General features: G+C 54.9%; 1 long non-coding RNA gene across 1 annotated transcript; it reads right to left on the reverse strand.

Moving 5' to 3' along the window:
* Window positions 1–8,784: 8,784 nt before the first annotated feature.
* Window positions 8,785–12,634, reverse strand: LOC132658356 (uncharacterized). Its single transcript, XR_009597862.1, has 2 exons — window positions 12,355–12,634; window positions 8,785–11,789 (listed from the first exon to the last, which is right to left on the reverse strand). It is a non-coding gene; the product is annotated as an uncharacterized LOC132658356 (long non-coding RNA).
* Window positions 12,635–23,469: the final 10,835 nt, after the last annotated feature.

Raw genomic sequence — 23,469 nt, forward strand, 5'->3', positions numbered from 1 at the left:
CGTGTGCCTGAAGTCAGCATATGGGAGACTAAGGCATGCTTTTCTATTGGACTACTGTCACTGATAAGGCAGTCAGAACAGTCACACTGCTTTTGTTGAGCAGTGATCAAGAATTCATGCCCTAGTATGAACTGGCTTGTAAGTTCTCTGTCAAAAAGCAGAAATGGGGAGCGAGGGGCTTCCCTGGTGGTCCAGGGATTAAGAACCCGCCTTCCAATGCAGGGAACTTGGGTTTGATCCCTGGTTGGGGAATTAAGATCCCACATAATGAGGGGCAACTGTCAACACAACTGCTGGGCCCACACACCGCAACCAGGGAGAAGGCCACGCGCAGCCACGGAGATCCTGTGTGCCGCAGCTGAGATCTGACGCACCCCAAAATAATGAGTAAATCAGCCAATAACTTTCTAAAAAGCAGAATGGAACTGGATACAAAATAAACAGCAAGGACCTGCTGCACAGCACACGGAACTATAGCCAGCATCTTGTGGTAGCTTATGATGGAGAAGAGTCTGAAAAAGAATACACACATGTGCATAATTAAATGGTTTTGCTAACACAGCATTGTGAGTCGACGCTACTTCAATTTTAAAAAAAGATCAAGAAAAGAAGAGAAGGTAGGAGGGAAAACGTGGAGGCCCGAAGCGTGCTGCAGGAGGTCAAATGTCACCCCCTGCCAAGTCCTCACCCTTGGTACGAGCGAGTGTGACCTCATTTGAAAATGGAATCTTTGCAGATGTAATAAAGCTCAGGATCTCAAGATGAGATGGTCCTGGATTGGGAGGGGGGGTGCCCAGATCCAATGATGGGTGTCCTCATGGGAACTGGGGATGACGCGGAGATACAGAGGGAGCCAAGGTGGGGATGGCGGCAGAGACGGGAGCCGTGGGTCTGCATGCCCAGGAATGCCTAGGGTCGCCGGCCAGCCCCGGAAGCTGGACGAGGCAGGGACAGGTGTAAGACCTCCGGGAGCCCGGCCAGCTCCCAGCGGTTCCGGACTTCTGCTCACAGCTGGGAGAGAACCGATTCCTGGTGTTTCTGAGCCGCTCGGTTTGTACTGATTCGTTAAACTAGACACAGAGATGAGGTGAAATGGCACTGGGAGGGGCCATCCTGGGGGCCTGCGGGCAGCGCCGGGGCTGTGCGGGGGCCTCAGGGCTGTAGGGGGGGGGGGCTGCGTTCCCAGGAAACACTCGCCCCTCACGGGTATGTCCAGGGCAGTCCTCCTTGCTGGGGGCCCGCTCGGGCCGGTCAGGAAAGCTAAGACGGACCCGGCCCCAGAGGGGAGGGCCCGGGACGCCACAGCCCCAACCCGGGATGAGAGACTCTGTTCCTCTAAGTAGGGCCAGTCGTCCCGGCCTCCTAGACAGAGGATTCTCCAGCAAACCCAGTGGACGGAGGGGCTGTGGCTTCAGAGTCTACCAAACCAGTCACTTAGGGGACAGTGGAGAAAACAGGATGGTTCTCCTACCAGCGTGGACCCCAGAATGGAGGCCCCCACAGCCTCAGATGCAGGACATCAGTGCTGAGACCCATCCAGAATGTCTTTGCTCCACGGAGGTAAAAGGAGGGATCAGGAAACTGCAAGGAAATGAAAGGGATGCCAGCTGGGGAAAGGGCGTGGGAGTGGCGGGCGGAAGAGCTATCCTGGAAACACACAGGTCTCAGGCCCCTTGAGAAGGAAAGTGATGGAGCGAGCTTGGAGAGCGGTCCGGACCCACCCAGGGGAGAACGGAGGTCTGCCAAGCTCACGGGAGCCGCTGCTCTCCACCTGTGGGTTGGGTGGTAAATGCATATTTAAAATGTGGCATCCTTTTCAACAAAACTTCGAAGGTCAGAGGTTGACACAGCACGTATGAAAATATGGAATGGTGTGAGCATGAAGCCAACAGGGCCTTTGGATGGCCGATTCAGTGCCCAGGGTCTTGGCGTAAGAGGGAGCCGTTGAATGGCGCCCCTCTTGTGTGTCTGCCCCTCCCCCACGGACTGCAGGGTCTTGAACCCCTCGTCAGAACCTTGTTCTAGGAATCTGTTACTGAGCAAGAAGCCACCCCAGAAAGTAGAGTCTGGAAACCACAGCGTGATTTACTTCTCTCTTCCGAGCATCAGCAGGGGTGACCGGGCTCCCTGGGGGTCCTTCGTGTGCTGCAGCCAGCCGGTGGCTGCCGTGGCTTTTCTCGGAGGCGTCCTTGCTCATGTGGTTGGTGTGTGATGCCAACCTGTCTTCTCCATGGAGTCCGGGCTTCCTCAGCCTGGCAGCTGGGTCCCAAGCGGGGATGAGAGCCGGCAGAAGCTGGACTGCCTCTCAGGACCTAGCCTCTGGCCCCAGAAGTCACGCAGCCTCTCATCTGCTACATTCTGCTCATTAGATGCGAGTTGCTCAGACAACTGTTATTCAGGGCATGAAATTCGCTCCCAAGTCTTGACGGCGGGGCACTGAAGGATTCGCAGGCATATTTTGAGCCTGTGTCAGCCTTTCCTTCTGGCTTTTTGGGAGGAGGTGAGGTGGGTCAGCTGCGGCCTTTCGAGATCGCAGAGGGCACCCTGGAAACAGCCTCTAGGAAGTGGAGATCCCACATGTCAGTGCAATGCCGTCCTGTGAGCTGGCCCCTGAGCCTCAGTCTTCCCATCTGCAGGATGGGTGGAGCTGGGGAGCACCAGTCCTCAGTTCAAACCCCACTCTCTCTGCCCCCAAACCCACATGTGTGCCTGCAACACCCCTGGAATCTTCACTGAGACCTCGTATTCCTTGAGGTTTAAACATACATACCTGAGAGTTCCATTCATAGTTAGGTTTTTCTTTAACCAAACCAAGCTCTCAGTTACCTGCACTGAGGGCAAGATAGCCAGAGCTGTCTTTCCCCCTGGAGCTTGCAGCAGCCCTGGGGACTCCTGCAGGCTTGGGGCCAGGCGCTGAGCGGTAGGATCAGGCCTGGCCCTCCCTCTCCCAGGTCAGGGTTACGTAACCCAGCAGGAACTCCCGGGCTGCCTGCACGCAGAGGTAGCGGAGGAAGGGCGCTCCCCTGCCCACTCCAGCCTGCAACAGCTGCTCATGGAAGGGCCCTCAGGGTGACTGGAGGATGCTGGGAACAGAGCAGGGCAGCGGGGGCAGAGGAGTGGAAGCCTGCGGATGCCAGTCTTGGCGGGGAACCAGGGGTCCTCAGACCCTCGCCGTTCACTCTGCGTAATAAGCAGTTTGCTGACATCAGCACTCTTCCCCCTTGATGCTGGCCCGTTAGCCAGCAAATGAGCAATTTCTGATCATTATGGGCTAATTTCTAAACGAGCATTATTGGAGGGCCGATTACTCTGTGCTTGTGCCCTGTGTCTGCCTGTGAGTCCACAGCAGTTTCAGATGACTTTCTGCTACAAAGTCAATTTCAGGAGACCCTCAAACACCCACCGGGGCATTGAGATCCAGCTTTTGTGAATACGCTCCCTGCCCCCGACCAAGTGAGATACCCTGATGCCCCCAGGATGGAGGCCTGACATGCTTATTTGGAATAAGAATAGGCTGACTGGTGGGATCACCAAGAAGATAGAAGCTGGGTTATGGAAAGCCATCCATTCAGGTCCTGCTCTGGGGGGCTAGTCCATTAGGGTGAGTCCACAGCGTCAGGCCACGTGGATGCTTGGTGCCAGGGAGTCCTAAAAGTCATTCCTGATCTTAGGCCAAAGAGGGGAGGGTGGTCAGAGAGAAAACACGCTGGACTGCTGGGCAGGAGGCCTGGGTGGAGCCCTTGGTGTGACCCTTACTGAGTGTCTTAATCTCGCCATGCTCGTCATGTTCCAGAATGGACTGCTTCCTGGTCACAGGGCACCACCCTTCACTCTGTGGACTCAGCGGTGATCCAGAGGAGTGTGCCTCTGCCCCTGTCAACTCAGAGTCTCTGGGGAGATGGAGATTAAACACACAAGTGGATGTATAACTCATTAAAGTTGTAGTAGCCTTTCCAAGCATCCCAAAGGTTTTAGGAAAGCGTTGTTGTTGTTGTCCAATCACTAAGTCGTGTCCGACTCTGAAACGCCATGGACTGCAGCTCGCCAGGCTCCTCTGGCCTCCACTATCTCCTGGAGCTTGCTCAAATTCAGGTCCACTGAGCTGGTGATGCCACCCGACCATCTCATCCTCTGTCGTCCCCTTCTCCTCCTGCCTTCAATCTTTCCCAGCATCGGGGTCTTTTCCAATGAGTCGGCTTTTTGCATCCGGTGGCCAGAGTATCGGAGCTTCAGCTTTAGCATCAGTCCTTCCAATGAATGTGCAGCATTGATTTCCTTTAGGATGGACTAGCTGGATCTCCTTGCTGTTCAAGGGACTCTCAAGAGTCTTCTCCAGCACCACAGCTGGAAAGCATCAATTCTTCGGCTGCACTTACAGGTCTCCAGCTGTAACACAATTACATTTCCCTCTCACTGAGTCTTGCTCGTCACCTGTGCCTCACTCCGGGTCCACCAGAATCCTGCTCTCCTGGGCCGTCACAGATGCTGTGTAAGAGGAGACGACACGGAACGGTGGGCAGGCGTGTCGCCCACCTCTCCTTTGTCACACGCATGCTCCCCTCTGACATTGGACTTCAGTTGCCAAACACACATTCAGAGATAAATTCTTGAGGATTCCAAGTCAGCAATGACCAAGGCGGAGCCCTTCTAAGATGTGCCGGCCCCGAGTCCTGGATCCAAGAACGCATGCCAGGGTGCCATCATGTGCCCTGGGAGGGCCGTCCCAGCCGCAGGATCATGCTGAGAAGAGGCGCAGAGTGGAGCCGGGAGACACACAGGGAAGAAGACGTGGAGACTGCCCTCCAGCGCTCAGCTGGCTCTCGGCTTCCAGCCGCCTGAGCCACTGGCTTCGAATCGCTTTGAGCTGATTCTCCCGCTTCTTGGTCCCCAGGTGTCAATTTCCCATCCATGGGGTGGAAATGCTGCGTTCCCGCCCTGCCTGACAACACAAAGCTGCTGGGCGCTGTGAAAAGCCGCTACGTGCGAGGCTGGCGACAACTGTGCACGCAGAGTCTCCGTCAGATCATCGCCGACCTGACTCAGCAGAGCAGAGAAGGCACTTCACACACAGCCTTTTTCGTTCTGCGACAGTCTGTTCATTCCGGTGGTGGCTGGCTTTGAACGGTGCTTGAGGACCCCTGCTGGTCCGGGATCTGAGATCCTAGATGGAAACGCTCACGGGTGTTTATCCTCGGGCAGTTTTGCTGAAGCACTTGAAACCAAAAGGCAAAGACTGTCTTACAAGTGTTCTGAGGCCGTCATAACAACTTCCCACACGCTGGGGGCTTAAACCATCACAAATTCATCCTGCCTCAGTTTTAGAGAGCAGACGTCTGGGGTCGGGGAATCCTGGGGCCGTGGTGCCTTTGGAGACTCCACGGGAGGGTCATTCCCGCATCTTCCAGCCTCTGGGGGCTGCAGCTATCCCGGGCTTATGGCTGCATCCCGCCAGCCTCTTTCTCTGTCTTCACACGGCCTCCTCCCCTCCCTGTGGGCCTGTGTCTTCTCCCCTGCCTCTTGTGAGGATGCCAGTCATTGCTTTTAGGGCCCACTCAGGTGGTGCAGTGGAGAAGGCAATGGCACCCCACTCCAGTGCTCTTGCCTGGAAAATCCCATGGATGGAGGAGCCTGGTGGGCTGCAGTCCATGGGGTCACTAAGAGTCGGACACGACTGAGCGACTTCACTTTCACTTTTCACTCTCATGCATTGGAGAAGAAAATGGCAACCCACTCCAGTGTTCTTGCCTTGAGAATCCCAGGGACGGGGAGCCTGGTGGGCTGCCGTCTATGGGGTCGCACAGAGTCGGACACGACTGAAGCAACTTAGCAGCAGCAGCAGCAGCAGGTGGTGCAGTGGTAAAGAATCTGCCTGCCAGTGCGAGAGACGCCAAAGAGGCAGGTTAGATCCCTGGGTCGGGAAAAGGAAACGGCAACTCACTCCAGTATTCTTGCCTGGGAAAGCCCGTGGAAGAGGAACCTGGCATTCTATAGTCCACGGGGTTGCAGAAGAGCTGGACAGAGTGCCTGAGCGCGCGCACGCACACACACACACACACACACACACACACACACACACACGAGTGATGCAGAGTGATCGCATCACAAGACCTTTAACTTCATCACATCTGCAAAGACCCTTTCCCCATACAAGGTCACACTGGCAGGCTCCAGGGTGAGTTGTTGTTGTTGTTCAGTCCTAAGCTGTGCCCGATTCTGTGCAATCCCATGGACTGCAGCACGCCAGGCTCCCCTGCTCCTTCACCATCTCCTGGACTTTGCTCAAACTCATGTCCACTGAGCCAGTAATGCCATCTAACCATCTCATCCTCTGTCGGCCCCTTCTCCTCCAGCCTTCAGTCTTTCCCAGCATCAGGGTCTTTTTCAATGAATCAGCTCTTTGCATCAGGTGGCCAAAGTATTGGAGTTTCAGCTTCAGCATCCGTCCTTCCAATGAACGTTCAGGGTTGATTTCCTTTAGGATGGACTGCTTTGATCTTCTTGCTGTCCAAGGAACTCTCAAGAGTCTTTTCCAGCACCATAACTGGAAAGCATCAAGGACATGGGTATTTGGTGGGGGGGTTTACCATTCAACTCGCCAAATCAGCAGCTCACTGAGGGATACTCCTAGGAGGACTCGACTCCACTCTCCAGACCCACTCTGGCCAGAGAAGCTGGTCTTGGCCATGCTGCCCATTCAGTGAGAGGCCCCTCAAGCAGTGCCAGAAACAGCTGCTCTGAGTCCCAGGCTGGATGTTGTTGGGAGAATTGTTGTCTAGTCTGACCAACTTTTCCTTTTTTAAATACTGTTCATCCTCTAGCCTTTGGAGATGGCTGCTAGGTGGGGGTTAAACTGCAAAGTGGTTTCTCAAATTCTGCCCTCCCAGCATCTGGGGCCGGGTCATTCTCTGGGGTGAAGGCCGTCTTGAGCACTGGGATATTCAGCAGCATCCCTGGCCTTGACCCACTAGACCCGAGTGACACCTCCCAATGCTGACAATCAAAGATGTCTCTAGATAACTGCCATTGTCTCCTGGGAGGGCAGAATTGCCCCCGGTGGCAGGCCCCGGGCTGCAGAAGGCGTGACGGAAACAGCCTCCCAGCCTGGGGTCTGGAGGAGGGGCATGCACTGGCCCGCCATGGGATCCTGTGCTTGTTCTGGAAGGTTCTGGCTTCGGGCTTTCCTTATGGGAACATAAACACTCCATGCCATTTTGACAGAGCCAGGCTCTGTGTGTAAAGACCCCCTGAGGGAGCTCCCTGGCTGGCCAGTGGCTGGGAGTCAGTGCCCTTCCTGCCGTGGCCTCGGTTCAATCCCTGGTTGTGAAAATGAGACTCTGCAAGCCGAGCTGGGCAGCAGAAGGGAAAAAAGGGACAGTCAGGAAGAAAACAGGTGCTCAACAAGGGGCATTCCAGATTTTGGTTTTATTTTGTGAAGTGTACCATCTTCCCTGCAGCCTGCACCCAGCCCAGCGCCAGGCACCCAGGAGCTGCTTGCGAGGACACGTCTCCCTGGGCTCGTGGTCTTCAGGCGGGTCCCCGGCTTCTGGACACCAGGCCCTCTCACTCCCCGACGTCCCTTTCTACATGTGGGATGTGAAAGGGAATGGGGAGAAAGCTGAGACACACCCCCCGAGGGGTCTAGAGGCTCCTTCTCGTCCCCAGGCTGCCTGCGAGCCCTCCTAAACGTGCCCTCGGAGATGCTTCCGCAATGTGGACGGCTGGCCTGGAGCCACACTCCTCAGTGTGAATCACCAGAGTTTCCCTGGGAACTGGCCTCAACCCAACAGCACCCCGGATGGGCAGACGCCCTCTGACCCCGCCATCCGGATGCCACTGGCCTTGAACAACTGCCCACCCCCGAAGCTGTGGACCTGCATTGCCATTCAGGCCCTCTGTAGCTGGGTCAAGAAAGGAGCAAACATTGTAGGGAATTTAAGGATTCCTTTCTAAAAAACCCACCACATTGATGTATGATGGACATTTTGTTCCTTTAAAAAAGTATCTCTAGAACAAATGGCCAGAGGTCTACCCACTAACAGGGTTTCACATACAGGATATAGCATCCTTGACAGCGTTGCACAGCAGACGCCCAGGACTTATCTTGTTTAACTGAAACTTTACGCCTCTTGGACATGTCCGCGTTTGCCCCTCCCCTCCACCCCAGTGACACAGATTTGCCCTCTATCACTGAGTTTGATTATTTTAGAGAACTCATGGGAGTAGAATAATTCGGGTGTTGCTCGTCTAAAGCCAGCTTACTTCACTTAGCGATGTTCTCAAGCCCCACCTGCGCTGTCGTCCACGGCAGGATCTCCTTCGCTCTCGTGGCTGAGCAACATTCTGCTGCACGTATAGACTGCATTTCTTTCTCCTTCCATCAGTGGATGACACTTAGCTCGTTCATTTTGGCCTCTGTGAACAGTGCTGCAGTAAACGTGGATGGACAAAGATCCCCCCAGGATCCTGAGTTTAACACTGCTGGGTGGATTTCCAGAAGTGAGATTGCTGGGTCATTCGGGGCAGTCTTGTTTTTAGAGAATTCTGTGGAAGCTCCATAATGTTCTCCGCAGCCATTGCACCGTTTCACAGTCCCACCAACAGTGCAGAAGGCTGCAGTGTCTCCGTGCCTTCACCAACACTCACCCTTCTTTTGCTGATAGCTATCTTAGAAGCAGTGTGCCACTGTAGTTTTGGTTTCCATTTCCCTGATAATTAGTGAAGTTGAGTGTCTTTTCACATGTATGTTGGCCATTTGTACATCTTGTTTGGAGAACTGTCTAACTATTTAAGTTTTGAACTGGTTTATTGTTTTTTATTTATTTAATTGGAGGCTAATGCTTTACAACATCGTGGTGGGTTTTGCCATCCACTGACATGAATCAGCCACGGGTGTGCAGGTGTCCCCTCATCCTGAACCCCCCTCCCACCTTCCTCCCCACCCCACCCCTCTGGATTGCTCCAGAGACCAGCTGTGCGTGCCCTGCTGCGTGCATGGAACTTGCAGGCCATCTATTTGACATACGGTAATGTGCACGTTCCAATGCCGCTCTCTTAAGCTGTCCCACCCGCGCCTTCTCCCACAGAGGCCAACAGTCTCTCCTTGACATTTGTGTCTCTTTTGCTGTCTTGCATACAGGGTTGTTACTACTGTCTTTCTGAATTCCATCTATGCGCATTGAGACGCTGTATTGGTGTTTCTGCTTCTGACTCACTCCGCTCTGCATGACAGGCTGCAGGTTCATCCATCTCGGCAGCACTGACTCAAATGCGCTCCTTTATGAAAAAGCCGAGTAGCGTTCTATTGTGTGTGCGCACCACGACTTCCTTATTGAATTGGCTTATTTGTTTTTTGCTATTTAGTTGTAGGAATTCCTTATACGTTAGGGGTATTAACTTCCTCTCAGCTACATGGCTTGCAAATACATCCTCCCAGGCTATGGGCTGAATTTCTGCTCCGTTGGTGCTTCCTTTTGTTACACAGAAGATCACTTTTTCCATCTTTCTAGATCTGCCCTGCACTCAGCAATATGCGTGTAAGACCCCTCTGTGTCTTTCTGGGGCTCTGTAGCTCATTCCCTTTTATTGCCACACAGTATCTTCCGCACTCACGTCTGACAGTTCATTTATCCATTCCTCTACTAAGAATACCTTGGCTTCTTCCAATTTGGGGTGATAACGAGTAGAGTTGTAAACTTTCAAATGCAGATTTTTGTGTGCACGGAAGTTTCTGACTCAGTTGGAGAAACACCCAAGAGCATCCTTGCTGGATCACGTGGGCTTCCCAGGTGGCAAGAGCGATAAAGAAGCTGCCTGTCAGTGCAGGAGACGTAAGAGATGCATGCTCAGTCCCTGGGTTGGAAAGATGCCCTGGGGAAGGGAATGGAAGCCCACGCCAGCGTTCTTGCCTGGAAAATCCCATGGATGGAGAAGCCTGGTGGGCCACAGTCCATGGGGCCGCACAGAGTCAGCCACAGCTGAGCACGCACGCACGTACGCTTACATACCCTGTTTCTTCAAATTTCTTTTTTCCCTTTGAGTTTCATTTCGTAAGGTTCTCTTGCTCTTTCTCCAAGTTCAGATTCTTTCCTCTGATGCCTTACAGCTCGTGATGAGCCCGTTGGAGACATTCTTCATTTTTGTTGCCGTGGGTTTTGTTTCTAGCGTTTCCTTTTGATTGGTTCTTAGAGTTTCCAGCTCTCTGCTGACATGATCCATCTGTTTTCTGCTGACATTACCCGTGTACCATCTACTTTTTCCATCAGAGGCTTCACGTATTAATCACAATTGTTTTAACTCCCCCGTCAGAAAATTCTAGCATCTGTGTCATATCTGAGTCTTGCTCTGATGGTGGCTCCGTCTATTCAGGCTGTGTTTTTTGCTTCCTTCTTGGCAGAGAAGGGAACAGCAACCCACTCCAGCATTCTGGCCTGGAAGATCCCATGGACTGTATATCCATGAGGCCACAAAGAGTTGGACACAACTGAATGGCTTTTCACTTCACTGGCTGATGCTACAGCTCTGCTCCTTCTTTGCCAGCCCACACCAGCCTGAGACCTTCTTCCTACATTCTAGGAAGCCCAGCCAGGATCCTGACCCAACACAGGACTGACAGGATTGATTTTGCCATCTGGTAAACCTGAAAACAAATAAAAAAACTCCTGCCCCTTCTACTTTGAGGAGAGTGTTTGACATCCCTCCTTCTGTCCCCAACAAATTCCAAGGGAATCAGAGTCAGCACACAAAAGTCCTCTTTCATCAAAACTGAAGCATGAGCAAAATTCAAGTAACTTCCTCCAGTTTCACAGGGAGTGGTGAGCTGGGAGCCCAGAATCCTGCATCCTCACCTGTGAGCGAGGGAGGGGATACAGCTTCGTCCATCTCTGGGCTAGGAGGGAGCCTGGGGTCCATCGGAGCCATTGCCTCCCCCCGCCTCACCGTTTATCACAGCTCTGGCCAGCAAGGGAGGAAACCACCAGGTCTCCAACGCTCTGAAATCACAGCACGCCTGCAGCTGCTTACCCAGCCCTGGAATGGGCACTGCAGAAAGAAAAAGTCTCTCGACTAAATTCTCAAAGCCTGCTTCTAGGAGCATAAATGTTCAGTAAACATTAATATTCCAAAAATGCACCTCAACATATGTTAAGAAGGATGCAATAAATGCTAATGATAATAGTGTTAATTATAAGCCTGAGTGCTCAGTACAAGCCGGCAGGGCTTTAATCCTTGACGCGCATGACCGATGTCTCTGAGCCCCTCTCTGCACTGGAGCTCTGAGCTCCACAAGGGCAAGGGGGGTGCGTGCTTTTGTTCACTGCTGCGTTCCCCAGGCCTGCGCTCTCTTCTTCTGTGGGAAATGATCACAAGGCAAGACACATGAGGAGAAGCTGCTAAACCCCCAGGACGCCTGAGCCTCTGTGTTGTGAATAGTCATGCTGGGGAACAGTAACAGAATCCAGGGTGTGGGGAGCTGGGGTCCATTGTGCCTGCACCTGCCTTCTTAGAAAGCACCAAAGCCCCCCACATGCAGGGGGTCCCCTACCCTCTCAGCCTCAGTGACCCTTTGCTTATAAGGTGGCTTAAATGAGATCTTATCCAAAGCCTCACGTCTTAGCTCAGCTGCTGTAACAAAGTATCACAGACTTGCGGGCTTAAGCAACAGACCTTTACTGCTTTCAATCCTGAGGCTGGAACTCAGTAATCAAGTGTCAGCTGATTTCGTGTCTGACGGGAGTTGTCTTCCCAGCTTGTAGACCGCTGCCTTCTCACGGTGGCCTCACATGGCCTTTCCTCTGAGCATGCACCAGCAGAGAGAGAGAGAGAAAGACAGCGAGCCAGAGAATGCAGGATAAAGACGCTTACCCATCCAGTCAGGGCCCCACCCTTACAACCTCACTTAATCTGATTACTTCCCCAACTCCAAATAGCCACTCAGGAGTTAGGGCATCACCATATGAATTTGGGGACACAAATATCCCACCTATAATACATGACAAGTGGGACTTCCCCAGTGGTCTGGGGTTAAGAATCTGACTTCCAATGCAGGGGACCCGGGTTCCATCTCCGATTGGGGAACTAAGATCCCACATGGTGCAGGGCAACCAAGCCCATCACCACAATTAGGGAGAAGCCTCCACACAGCAACAAAAAAAAAACAACAATAGCAAAATCACGGAACAAGCAGTGTGTGCCCGGAGGCTCTTGTGCACCGATTACAGGCAGCTGGTGGGTGGAGCCTGGCTGGGGGCAGACAGGGGTCTTGTCCAGGCCTAGGTCAAAGTGCAGGGTGACATGGGGAGAAAAGGGTTTGCAATGAGAACCGTCCACCCTCCAGCTGATCCGGGGAAAGCCACTCACCCCTCTGCCTGAGTTTCCCCATCTCCACAGCGGATCCACTGTCTCCTGGATACTGAAGTCTCTAGAGCCAGGCTGTGCACTGTGTGCGTGTCATCAGCAGCCCCGACGCAGGCCACCCGAAGACCAGGACTTGCCAGCTGAGGGTCGGCTGCACAGGGCCTGGCGACTCTCCCTCTGGTCCAGTGCGATCACCAGGGGGTGACCAGGCCATCTTTTGCCCCTTTGTGTCAACAGTTTCTAGTGAGCCTTTGGCCACGTGGAAGGCATCTACAGACTGACTGGGGGGCCAGTTACAAACAGCCTGGAAGGAATCACAAGTCTCACGTGCCCACTCACCCTGGCGACAGGGCTGGAAGCAGCACACTGACCTCGCGGTGACCCAGCTTCTATCCGGTTGTCATGGGAGCCAGGCCACAGAGCCTGGACGCGTCTGACGCGGTTGACGGCTGTCGAATTAGGCTCCGGGGCTATCGATCGAGACCGTGTGCTTCTGCCGGGTGTAATCAGCTGCTCTGCTGAGATCGCCGGGCGCTCCCCAGCCGGCAGGGTTGACCAGTGGGGCGGCTTCGGGTTCTGCCTCTGCTCCCAGCCCTCGGCCCCAGCCCCCTACGTGTGGGTCCCACACAGAGGCCCCCATGCCAGGTCCTGGGTCCCCAGCTCAGTGCCTCCCGACAGCAGAACCACCCAAGAGAGGGCCCGCGGCCAGGGGTCCAAGAATGGACCGTGGATTTCAATTCTCCTGTTGGGTGTTTTCAAGGACTTCTGACTTCCGTGGTTGGGTCAGCTTCCACCAGACACTGTCCAGGTGTATCAAGGAGCAAACACACACCCCTTTGTTTTGACCTGGGTCTCTATCTCTTTACCGCAGATCCGGGTCTTAGCCTAGAAGCATGAGATCACGTGTCTTCACTTCCTTTAAATCAACCCCAACCTGCCTGGCCTCCAGGTGTTCGGCAAGCAAGCCCTGCCGGGCTGAGACCCCTCCTTCCCCTCGTCTCCCCGTCACCATCTCCCGGGGCACATGGTGGCCTGGGGCTGCAGCTTCCAGAAGCAGGCCTTCAGGGGCTCAGGGGAGAGCACTGGGGAGACCCCCATGGGAGACTGCCCTTCCCCCATCCCCGCAGGGGGCACCTGGCCTGACCTCATTATCTAGAAACGTCTCCTTGTGGACACCCCACAGTTTCTGATTCCTGCCCTGAGCTTGGGGGTGCAAAGGGGTCTGTGCTGCCCTGGGCGGAGGGGAGGGCAGACAGACATGAAACACAAAGCCAGCAGCCTGCCAGGCAGCACACACATCGCACAGTAGTGTGTGTGGACACCTGCTCCTCTCTGGGCGGCCAGCATCTTCCCTCCTTCCGCGGCTAACAGCATGTGGCGCACGGGGACACGGTCACCACCCTCCTCGTTCTGAGTCTGCCTTGTGTAAGCACTTCTGCTTCGTCACTCACTCATGTCTGACTCTTTGCAACCCCATGGGCGGTAGCCCGCCAGGAATTCTCCAGGCCAGAACACTAGAGTGGGTTGCCATGCCCTCCTCCAGGGGATCTTCCCAACCCAGGAATGGAACCTGGGTCTCCCGCACTGCGGGCGGATGCTTTACCATCTGAGCCGCCAGGGAAGCCCTGACTCTGCCTTAGGCATCCACAAAAAGGGTCCATGGGAACACCACGTGAGACCAGGCCCCCGACGAGGACGCAGGTACTGGGCGAGCCGAAGCTGAGAACGCGGCGGACAGTCAGTGAGAGGCTCGGGCGGGGGGAACTCGAGCAGCTCTTCCCCGTCCAGTAGTGAGCCCGCCGGAGACGCTGGACTTGCAGGGCCACGCCCAGGGCTGCAGGTGGAGAGAGGGAGCTTCCCCGGGCCGGCCCACCGCCCCGAAGACTGCAGGAGGGAGGCGGGAGGTGGTGGGGCGGGGTCGGAGACGCCTGCGAGGAAGGACCTCGCAGCTGGGCCTGGGTCCGGCTCACGGCCCGGATGACCCCGTGAGGAGAGATCTGCAGAGGCGGGCGTGGGTGTGCCGACCAGACCGCCAGCGGGAAAGGAGCGCCGGGCGGGCGGCGGGTTCGCAGCCCGGGGCCGGGGACTGCCTGCCGCTCCGCGCTCCACCCTGGGGTCCAGGAGAGTCCGGTGCCTCACCTCCCGCCTGAGCAGGTCAAGCCGGGCTTTGAGTGCTCTGCGGGGCTGGACAAACAGTGAGGCCGGGCAGTAAGGGGCGGGGCTGCCAGTTTTTCTGGGCGTGAAGGAAGGGTGGGAAGGGCAGGCGTCGGGAGCGGGGAGGGTTCCGGGGCGGGGGCGCCGGAGGGCGGGCTGTCCCGCTGGAACACTGCACCTGTTAACAGGACCCCGTCGCCAACCAGGCGCTTAACAACAGCAGAAACATCCTGCCTCACAGTCACTCCTGGAAGTCAAGGAGTAGCAGGGCTGGTCCCTAGAGGCTCGAGGGAGACTCCAGTCGAGGCCGCCCTCCTCATTCCGGTGTTGCCGACCACCCTGGACATCCCTCCTGTGAGGCTGCATTCATTCCCCCGCCTCCCCCCAGCCCCTGCCCTCGCCCAGGGTTCTCCCTGTGTCTCTGTGTCTCTGCCCGGCTGGTCTTCTTGTAAAGACCCACCTGCCCGTCTCCTGGGGGTGTCCACCAGCGCCGGCCGCTCAGAGGGACCTGGCCCAGCTCCCGACCGTCTCCTCAAGCCTGCTCCATCCCGGGCACAGACACCTCCTAACTGTCAGGCTCAGCCTCTCTCATCCTCTCACGCCCCACATCAGATCTGTCCACGAGTTGTAAATTCTGTCTTCAAGATAAATCCCCAGCTGGACACACCTCAGCCCCCCAACCACGGCCCTGCAGGGCTGAGCTGCCTTTCTGTCTGGCCTGGACCACTGCAGCAGTCTGCCTGCCAGCTTTGCTGCCTCAGCTCCTGTATCTTTGTGGCCCTGCATGTAACCCTTTAAGATAAATGTCACATCACGGGACTCTGCTCAAAACCCTGCAGGGCTCCCCACTTCTCTCTGAGTAAAAGTCAGTGTGCTTATAGAGACCCCTTGAGTCTGAGGGGACCGGCAGAGCCCCCACCCACCCCAAGATGTCCCCCCTCATCTCATCTCCTTCCCTCCCTCATCTCATCTCCTTCCCTCCCCCAGCTCAATCAGGCCCTGCCTTCAGCCCTTTTCCGAATTTCACATTCACGTGTTTGCCTAGGAGTCTTCCCAGGGGCTGTTCCTTCTGCTTAGCATGCTCTTCGCATGCAGCCTCACAGCCTGGGCTTACGCAACACCTTCTCCACGAGCTGCCCCCACTATGATCCCCCACTTAAACATGCCGCCTCCAGCAAGGCGTGCACCCCAGGACCTCCCCATTCTGCTCTTCATTTGATCAGCTCAGGCTGCTGGAAGAGAATGCCAGACAGGGTGGCTTATAAACAACAGAGGCTGCAAGTCCGAGGTCAGGGTGCCAGCGTGGTAGGGTCTGTCTGGGAGCTCTTCTTCTCATTGTGTCCTCCCGGGGCAGAGAACACACGGGGAGACAAACTCTGATGTGACTCAGTGCAGTTCAGGTCAGTCGCTCAGTCGTGTCCGACTCTTTGTGACCCCGTGGACTGCAGCACGCCAGGCCTCCCTGGCCATCACCAACTGCCGGAGCTTGCTCAAACTCATGTCCGTCGAGTCGGTGATGCCATCCAACCATCTCTCATGGGGCACTAATTCCATCACAGGGACCCCACCCTCAAGACCTCATCTCATCTCCGCCCAAGGGCTCCCTCTCCTAACACCATCACACCGGGGCATAATGCTTTAATATTTGATTTGGGGGCATGCATTCCATCCACAGCCCTGTTCTTTTCTATGGTTATCACTTTTTGACAATTTATTAATGCCTGTTTATTAGGTAATTTAACCTATCCGTCTCAGGTGGCTCAGTGATCAAGGATCCACTTGTCAATTCAGGAGACACAAGACATGTAGGTTTGATCCCTGGGTCAGGAAGAGTCCTGGAGGAGGAAATGGCAGCCCACTCCAGTATTCTTGCCTGGAGAGTCCCATGGACAGAGGAGCCCAGTGAGCTACAGTCCACAGGGTCAAAGTCAAGCACAGCTTAGCTCCTAAGCAACAACGAAGTGGTGTGAACCACAACATCTGAAGAGACAAGCTGTTCCCAGCATTTCACGAGCTCCTGCCGTGTGCCAGGCGGGAGCTGCGGGGTTCCTCTAGCAACATCTCTTTGAAAAAATGTTTAAGAAAAGTAAGTATTTTTGAAATACAAAGAGCTGTACATAATTGATACAACTTGATGAGCTTTAAGATACACACCTGGGAAACCATCGCCACAATCTACGCGATGGACTCATCCATCACCTCTGAAGCTTCCTCTGCTCTGAGTTGTCGCTTTGTAAAAAGGACCCTTAACATGATATCTACCCTCTGAGCAACTTTGTGTGTGTGTGTGTGTGTGTGTGTGTGAGTGAGTTAGTCACTCGGTCATGTCTGACTCTGCGATCCCATGGACTGTAAGCTCGCCAGGCTCTTCTGTCGATGGGATTCTGCAGGCAAGAAAACTGGAGTGGACAGCCATTCCCTTCTCCAGGGGACCTTCCCGACCCAGGGACCGAGCCCTCTGGAAGCACATGATGCAGCTCTGGTGTCGACAGGCCCCGTGCTGGACAGGCGCTCTCTAGGACTCATTCATTCTTCCTGCAGAACTGAATCTTCACGCCCTTTGTAAAGCTCCTCCAGTTTCCCCTTTCGTATCATCTCTTGGGTGTAGGATTGATCTCTTGGTGCTCAAGATGAGGAAACAGAGGTTTGAAGATGCTCAGAGTTGGGACTCGAAGGGGAGCCCCGGGCTCTGAGGCTAGGAGGGGATTCCCAGGTTAGGGTGGTGTGAATGAAAAATGTTGCTGCTATGTCAGTAAATAAAGCGTGTGGAAGCCATCAAGCCATCACCCACCTGGCTGGAAGGTGAGCCCTAAGGGAACTCAGGATGAGAAAGCACAGGAAACTGGCCCCAGATAGATAAACTGCATATCAGAGGAATCATTTCAGCGAGCCCAGACTCTTGCATCTTCCCATTCAGAGAAAGGCACTAAATTCCTTAACTTGAGGTGTCTGTTGTTCAGTTGCTAAGTCGTGTTCCACTCTTTGCAACCTCATGGACTGCAGCAGACCAGGCTTCCCTGTCCTTCACCATCTGCTGAAGTGTGCTCAACTTCATGTCCACTGAGTTGGTGATGCCATCCAACCATCTCATCCTCTGTCATCCCTTTCTCCTCCTGCCTTCAATCTTGCCCAGCATCAGGGTCTTTTCCTATGAGTCAGCTCTTTGCATCAGGTGGCCAAAGTATTGGAGCTTCAGCTTCGGCATCAGTCCTTCCGATGAATATTCATGGTTGATTTCCTTTAGGATGGACTGGTTTCATCTCCTTGCAGTCCAAGGAACTCTCTAGCATCATAGTTCAAAAGCATCGGTTCTTCGGTGCTCAGCCTTCTTTACGGTCCAACTCTCACTAAGAGCCATCTTTTGTTGCAAAAAGCCCTGTATATCCTGGTTTCCCCCACAACTCATCAGAGGAGCCCCTCAGAATTATTTGAGATGCTATGTCTGGGGCTTAAGTCCTCAGATCCGTCCAGCGAATAGAACATCACTCTCCATGTTTAGGCTGTGCTCTTTTTTTCAGTCAGTGGTGGGGAGTGGGCACAGAAGTTGGCGGAAAATAGCAAGTGTGCCAGGACCAGCCAGGAAAGGTGGATGGGAAAGGTGGAGCTTCGGTGGGGGAAGGGGGATTGGCGGGGGTTGGGGAGGGGTAGAAACTCTGGGAAGGAGCAGACAGGGGCTGTGGCCGGTGGACCCAGAGTCAGGGACATGCTTCAGGCCTGCCTGCCATTCAGCTCTGACTTGGTTCCCCACCTGTAGAAGGACCAGCTGGCTCTCCCACCCACCCTGTCTTGGGCCCCCCCGGGAAGTGCTCTTGTGCAAGGGGTGGTGGGTGAGGCCCCAGGACTGTCCCGGATGCCAGGCAGTGGGAGGCAGGACCACAGGCGGGTGAGGGGGGCAGATCCCAGTTCCCTCCCCCACTGACTTAGGCGGCACCAGGGGCCCTGGGGACGGGGGCAGGGAAAGCTGTCTCTTTCTAGCCCGCACGCTGGAGGACTGGGCAACACCCGATTCAGTCCTGATCCTGGGCCTCCCTATCCAGCCATGATACCAGGCATCCCCTATCCTGCCGCTCGCCCCCCACCCTGGATGCCCGCTGAAGCTGAGGGGAGAAGAGGGCTCCCTTCTCCATGAGCTTCTTGCCCTGCAGGGCTCTGAGCAGGGGTCAGGCCTGATGGGACCCTGGTCACTGGTCATTTCCGCCATGGCTGTGGCTGCAGCAGCAAATGGGACCACCTAGTGCTTTTCTAGGCTCTTAGCCTGCATTAAAGGCATTAAGAGCATCCTGCCTTGATCCTGAAGATGGGTCCACGAAATTACCGTGAAATGAGATGGAAAAAGACAGGCCGGCAGTTCCCTTTTCTCTGATCTCCTTATTTGAGCTCAATTTGATGTCCAAACAGACCCCAATGCAGGCACTGCATTGTGCCAAAGAGATTTCAAAGGGTGAGGTATGGATTAGGCGGCCTCACATTCGGAGCGTGTGCGTACATTTGCATATTATACGCGTCTATTGTAACGGATCGTAAGCTGCATAATCAACCCCAAACAAACGCTTTTTGTCCCGCCACATTTGTATTGTTTCTTGCAAGTGACATGAATCCCGCTACCCGGGGAGCTCGACAACGGGATTGCACTGCCGACTAGACTCAGGGCAGCCAGCGAAGCTCCTCTGGGAAGAAATAGCTTGGGATCCAAGTCAGGCAGGGGTCCAAACACTGACAGCAGATCTTCCTTTTAGTCTAGTCTGCATGCACCCCTCCTGGCCTGGATTTAAGAGCCCTGAGTAGTCTTAGCACCATGAGGGATTCTGGGTTGATTAGCCTCTTTTGCCTGGGGACCCTAATCTAAAAACCGGTCATACTTTCAGGACGTCCTTGATGGTCCAGTGGCTAAGATGCCCAGCTCTCCATGCAGGGGGGTGGGGGTGGGGGCCCGGGTTTGATCCCTGGTCAGGGAACTAGATCCCACATGTAGCAGCTAAGAGTTCGCAAGCTGCAGCTAAAAGATCATTCATGCTGCAACTAAGATCTGGGGCAGCCAAATAAATAAATACAGTATTTTTTCAAAAAAGGACACAGTTTCAACCTTTGCTTCTTCTCTGTGTCTTAGGTTGCTAGAAAAATTCCCAGAGTCATCAGTTAAGTTTCAGCTGCAGGAAACAAATACCACTCTCGATTTAGGTCTTAAGACAAAAGATCCTGGTCTGGCTGGAGTCACAGTCCCGGGCTGGGCCTCCAGGCGAGCCTGTCCGGAAGAGCCCAATCAGGATGCTGCCATTGGAACTGCTGATTTCTAGAATGTTCCCCTGGGGCTGGGATGTGGGGGTCGGCTGCTGCCACCTGCACAGCCACCCCTCAACAGCCATGAAGCCAGCAGCCAGGCCAGAGCACCTACAGCTCCGCACCGCGTCCATGAGCAGGAACACAGGCCGTTCATGGCTCATACACGGCTATAACTGGAGACTGCGAATTTGCACTCAGCAAAATTTTCGTTCAGAACCCCAGCTGCTTGTGATCTCGGGTGGCCTCAACCCGCAGCAGCGTGGAGCAGGGTTTTGTTTTCCCAGCCAGAGAATGAAGTCAGGCCAGGACAGTGAGAGTGCTAAATCCTGGCCTATAGACCCCCAGGGACAGTGGTCAGCGAAGAGGCCCTGGCCCATCACCTTTGCAGAAAATGAATTTCTACAAAGAGGCAAAAAGCAGTAAAACAAGTAAAGTCTTTGTGCTCAGCTGCTCAGTTGTGACTGAGTCTTTGCAACCCCGTAGACTGTAGCCCACCAGGCTCCTCTGTCCATGGGATTCTTCAGGCAAGAGTACTGGAGTGGGTAGTCATTTCCTTCTCCAGGGGATCTTCCCAACCCAAGGATCAAACCCAGGTCTCCCTCATTGCAGGGGAATGCTTTACCGTCTGAACCACCAGGGAAGCCCAGTAAAGTCTTTACTAGGAAGGAAAGAGTATGTGTGGACAGGCACAGCGGCGGTCTCAGTGGCAGAGTGACGCCTCGAGGTGGTTTGGATCACTTATTTGGGGCGTTTCTTCCGGGTCTCCTCGCCCAGTCATCTGCTTTGCCTGGCTCTGCTCTGTATCTGGTTCATCTCAGGGTCCTTCTCTGTGTGCATGCATGTAGCTCTTAGCCTAGGTGGACTCTAGTGAAGAGGCCTATGGGTAGTCAGCATCACTCCCTTTTAGACCTTCAAGGAGCCTTTCTGCACAGGTATTCGGAAGGTCTCCTGGACCTAAAGAATGAGGAATATGTGGTCTTTTGTCTCTTATCTGGGCAGGCTCAGGTCTTCTCTCTTCACTCCTGCTCTTTTGGAGCATCTGTCCACAGGGGAAAACTCAAGCTGCTCAGACTGGAGCCCATCTGCCTCCTGCCTCACAAGGGAGAAGAGCCTGGGGAATGTAGTTTGCAGTTTCCCAGCTCCTGCAGTACAGGCTGGCTCCTGAGAAGGCAGCTGGAATGGCTGTGGGCCAACGCACCAGGCCAACCCCACCTGGTGAGCTGGGCACCGCCGGGCCCAGGAAAGGCCAGTGCGTCTCTGCTCACTCTGGCTGTTTGCGCTGCAAATGGCCGGCCTTTCCTTACATCGGGACTGCTCTCAGATCTGGGATCAACTGAGTGCTGGGTGACAGGGAGCCAGGATCCTCAGTCAGACCTGGGCTCCACCTTCCCCATCCTGAAAGTTACAAATTTTCCAAACCTCAGTTCCCTCCCTGCAATGAGTGGGGTCAGGAACTTCTGTACAGGGGCTACCGGGAGAAAGAGAGGAGATGGTCCTTCAGGCACCAGGACCAGAGGCCACACACAGCGAGTGTTCAGTAAATTTGAGCTGAGCTGGCCGGCTGGCCGTGAGGACTAGGTCAGCGTAGTGCTGGACGGAGGGTGGGTGTGAGAAACGGAACACTTCCTGCCATATCAGTACATAAGGATGTCAGAGTCACCATCGATTCCAGCCTTCCAGGGCATTTAGCCATCAAGTTGCAGCCACTCCCTACGGTGAGCACCGAGGCGTGTGCAGGACGCACGATACTGGCCCCAGATAGCTGAGATGCATTTGAAGGGCACGATGTCAGTGAACCCAGACACTTGCGTCTTCCTGTACATAGCGTACGTGCGTGCTAAGTTGCTTCAGTCGTGTCTGACTCTGTGCGACCCTACGGACTGTGGCCCACCAGGCTCCTCTGTCCCTGGGGATTCTTGAGGCAAGAATACTGGAGCGGGTTGCCATGCCCTCCTCCAGGAGATCCTCCCGACCCAGGGATTGTACCCATGTCTGTCGTGTTTCCTACATTGGCAGTTGGGTTCTTTACCAAGAGCGCCACCTGGGAAGCCCTCACATGCATAGAAAACCATTCAGTTCCTTAACTTGGGATGCCTGGTCTCCTGTGAAAGTGAAAGTCGCTCAGTCGTGTCTGACTCTTTGCGACCCTGTGGACTATATAGTCCGTGGAATTCTCCAGGCCAGAATACTGGAGTGGATAGCCTTTCCCTTCTCCAAGAGATCTTCCCAACCCAGGGATTGAACTCAGGTCTCCTGCATTGCAGGCAGATTCTTTACCAGCTAAGCCACAAGGGAAGGTGAAGAATACTGGAGTGGGTAGCCTATCCCTTCTCCAGCAGATCTTCCTGACCCAGGAATCAAACTGGGGTCTCCTGCATTGCAGGTGGATTCTTTACCAACTGAGCTATCAGGGAAGCCCCTGGTTTCCTGTAATTAGCAATAATCTGTTGATGTTCAAACTACCTGCCCTTTGCAGCAAAACTTCTAAATAACCTGGCTCCTCCCTCATCATCTCCTTGGAGAGTTCTCTCAGGGTCACTTGAGATGCTGCCTCCCGGGCTTAAGTCCTAAAAATTTCTGCCAAAGAATACATAACTCTCAGCTTTTAGGTTGTGACTATTTTTTGACAGTAGGGATCAAGGAGCCTGGGGTTTGGACCTTTTGAGTTGTCCCCGAACAAGTTTCTCCTCTGCTTCCATCCTCATCTCCGACACAGCCATTGGCTCCCAGGGCTAAAAGCACCCCAGCAGGACGCCCTTAGCCCCAGGCTGGTGCTGAGAGCTCAGAGTGGACTCCAGGAGCATGCCAGCTGTCTCCACTGAGCTGGTCTGAGAGAGGAGGACGGGCACTGCCAGCCCTGGCTGTGCCAAGCACACTGAGCAGGACCCAGACGCTAACTATCTCCTGCTGGCCAGCCTGCTCCCCGGGCTCCAGGCCCCCCCCCCACCCGCCGTTGGCCCTGCTGGCCGCTGGTCTCTGTGCTGGGCCCATTAGCCAGCACCCCCTCCACCTCACCTTCACTGTCCCAGAGGAATGATGTGTGGGCAGGTCTCAGGGAGGGTCAGTGCCACCAACCTCCTGCCTGGGGGTTGGGAGCTCTTTGCGTTCTCTGGAAGCGTCTCAGAGGGTCCCCACATGAAAGTGACTCTGAGAAGCTGCCTGCAGGCCCAAGGCCACACTCAGCCCCCAGCACCCCGGCAGCTGAGTGCCCCCCAGCTGGGAGCTCTCCCTTCCCCAGCCCCCTCCCTCTGTGGCCCTGCTGGACGCTCCTGAAGCAGGACATCTGCTTGGCCACCCCGGGGACCGTAACTGCGGACGCGTGGAGGGCGAGTGGCACAGACCCAGGGGCTGCTCAGTGGGTGGCCGGCTACTTCAGCGCTGGAGCTGCTCCACGCGGAGAGGCGCTGCTGCTTCCAAGCACGGACAAGGCCGGAGCAGGACCCCACAACGGCTGCCGGCTGCACAAGGTGGACGGACCAATGTCGGAGACTGCGCTCCAGGGAAGGACAGGACCCACAGCGCAGGAGGTTGCCAGCCTTCAAAACATAACGCGTACACAGCGGTCCCCCTGGAGGCGCGCACCCAGGAAGAGCTCTGCCTGAGGAAATTGTTGCTACAAAGAAACAAACATCCAACCAGTAGCTCAGCCCTCTGGGGTGTGCAGGACAGGACCCCCCCCATCTT

The sequence above is a fragment of the Ovis aries genome, chromosome 21, assembly GCF_016772045.2.
Source record: "Ovis aries strain OAR_USU_Benz2616 breed Rambouillet chromosome 21, ARS-UI_Ramb_v3.0, whole genome shotgun sequence".
Taxonomy (NCBI): Eukaryota; Metazoa; Chordata; class Mammalia; order Artiodactyla; family Bovidae; genus Ovis; species Ovis aries.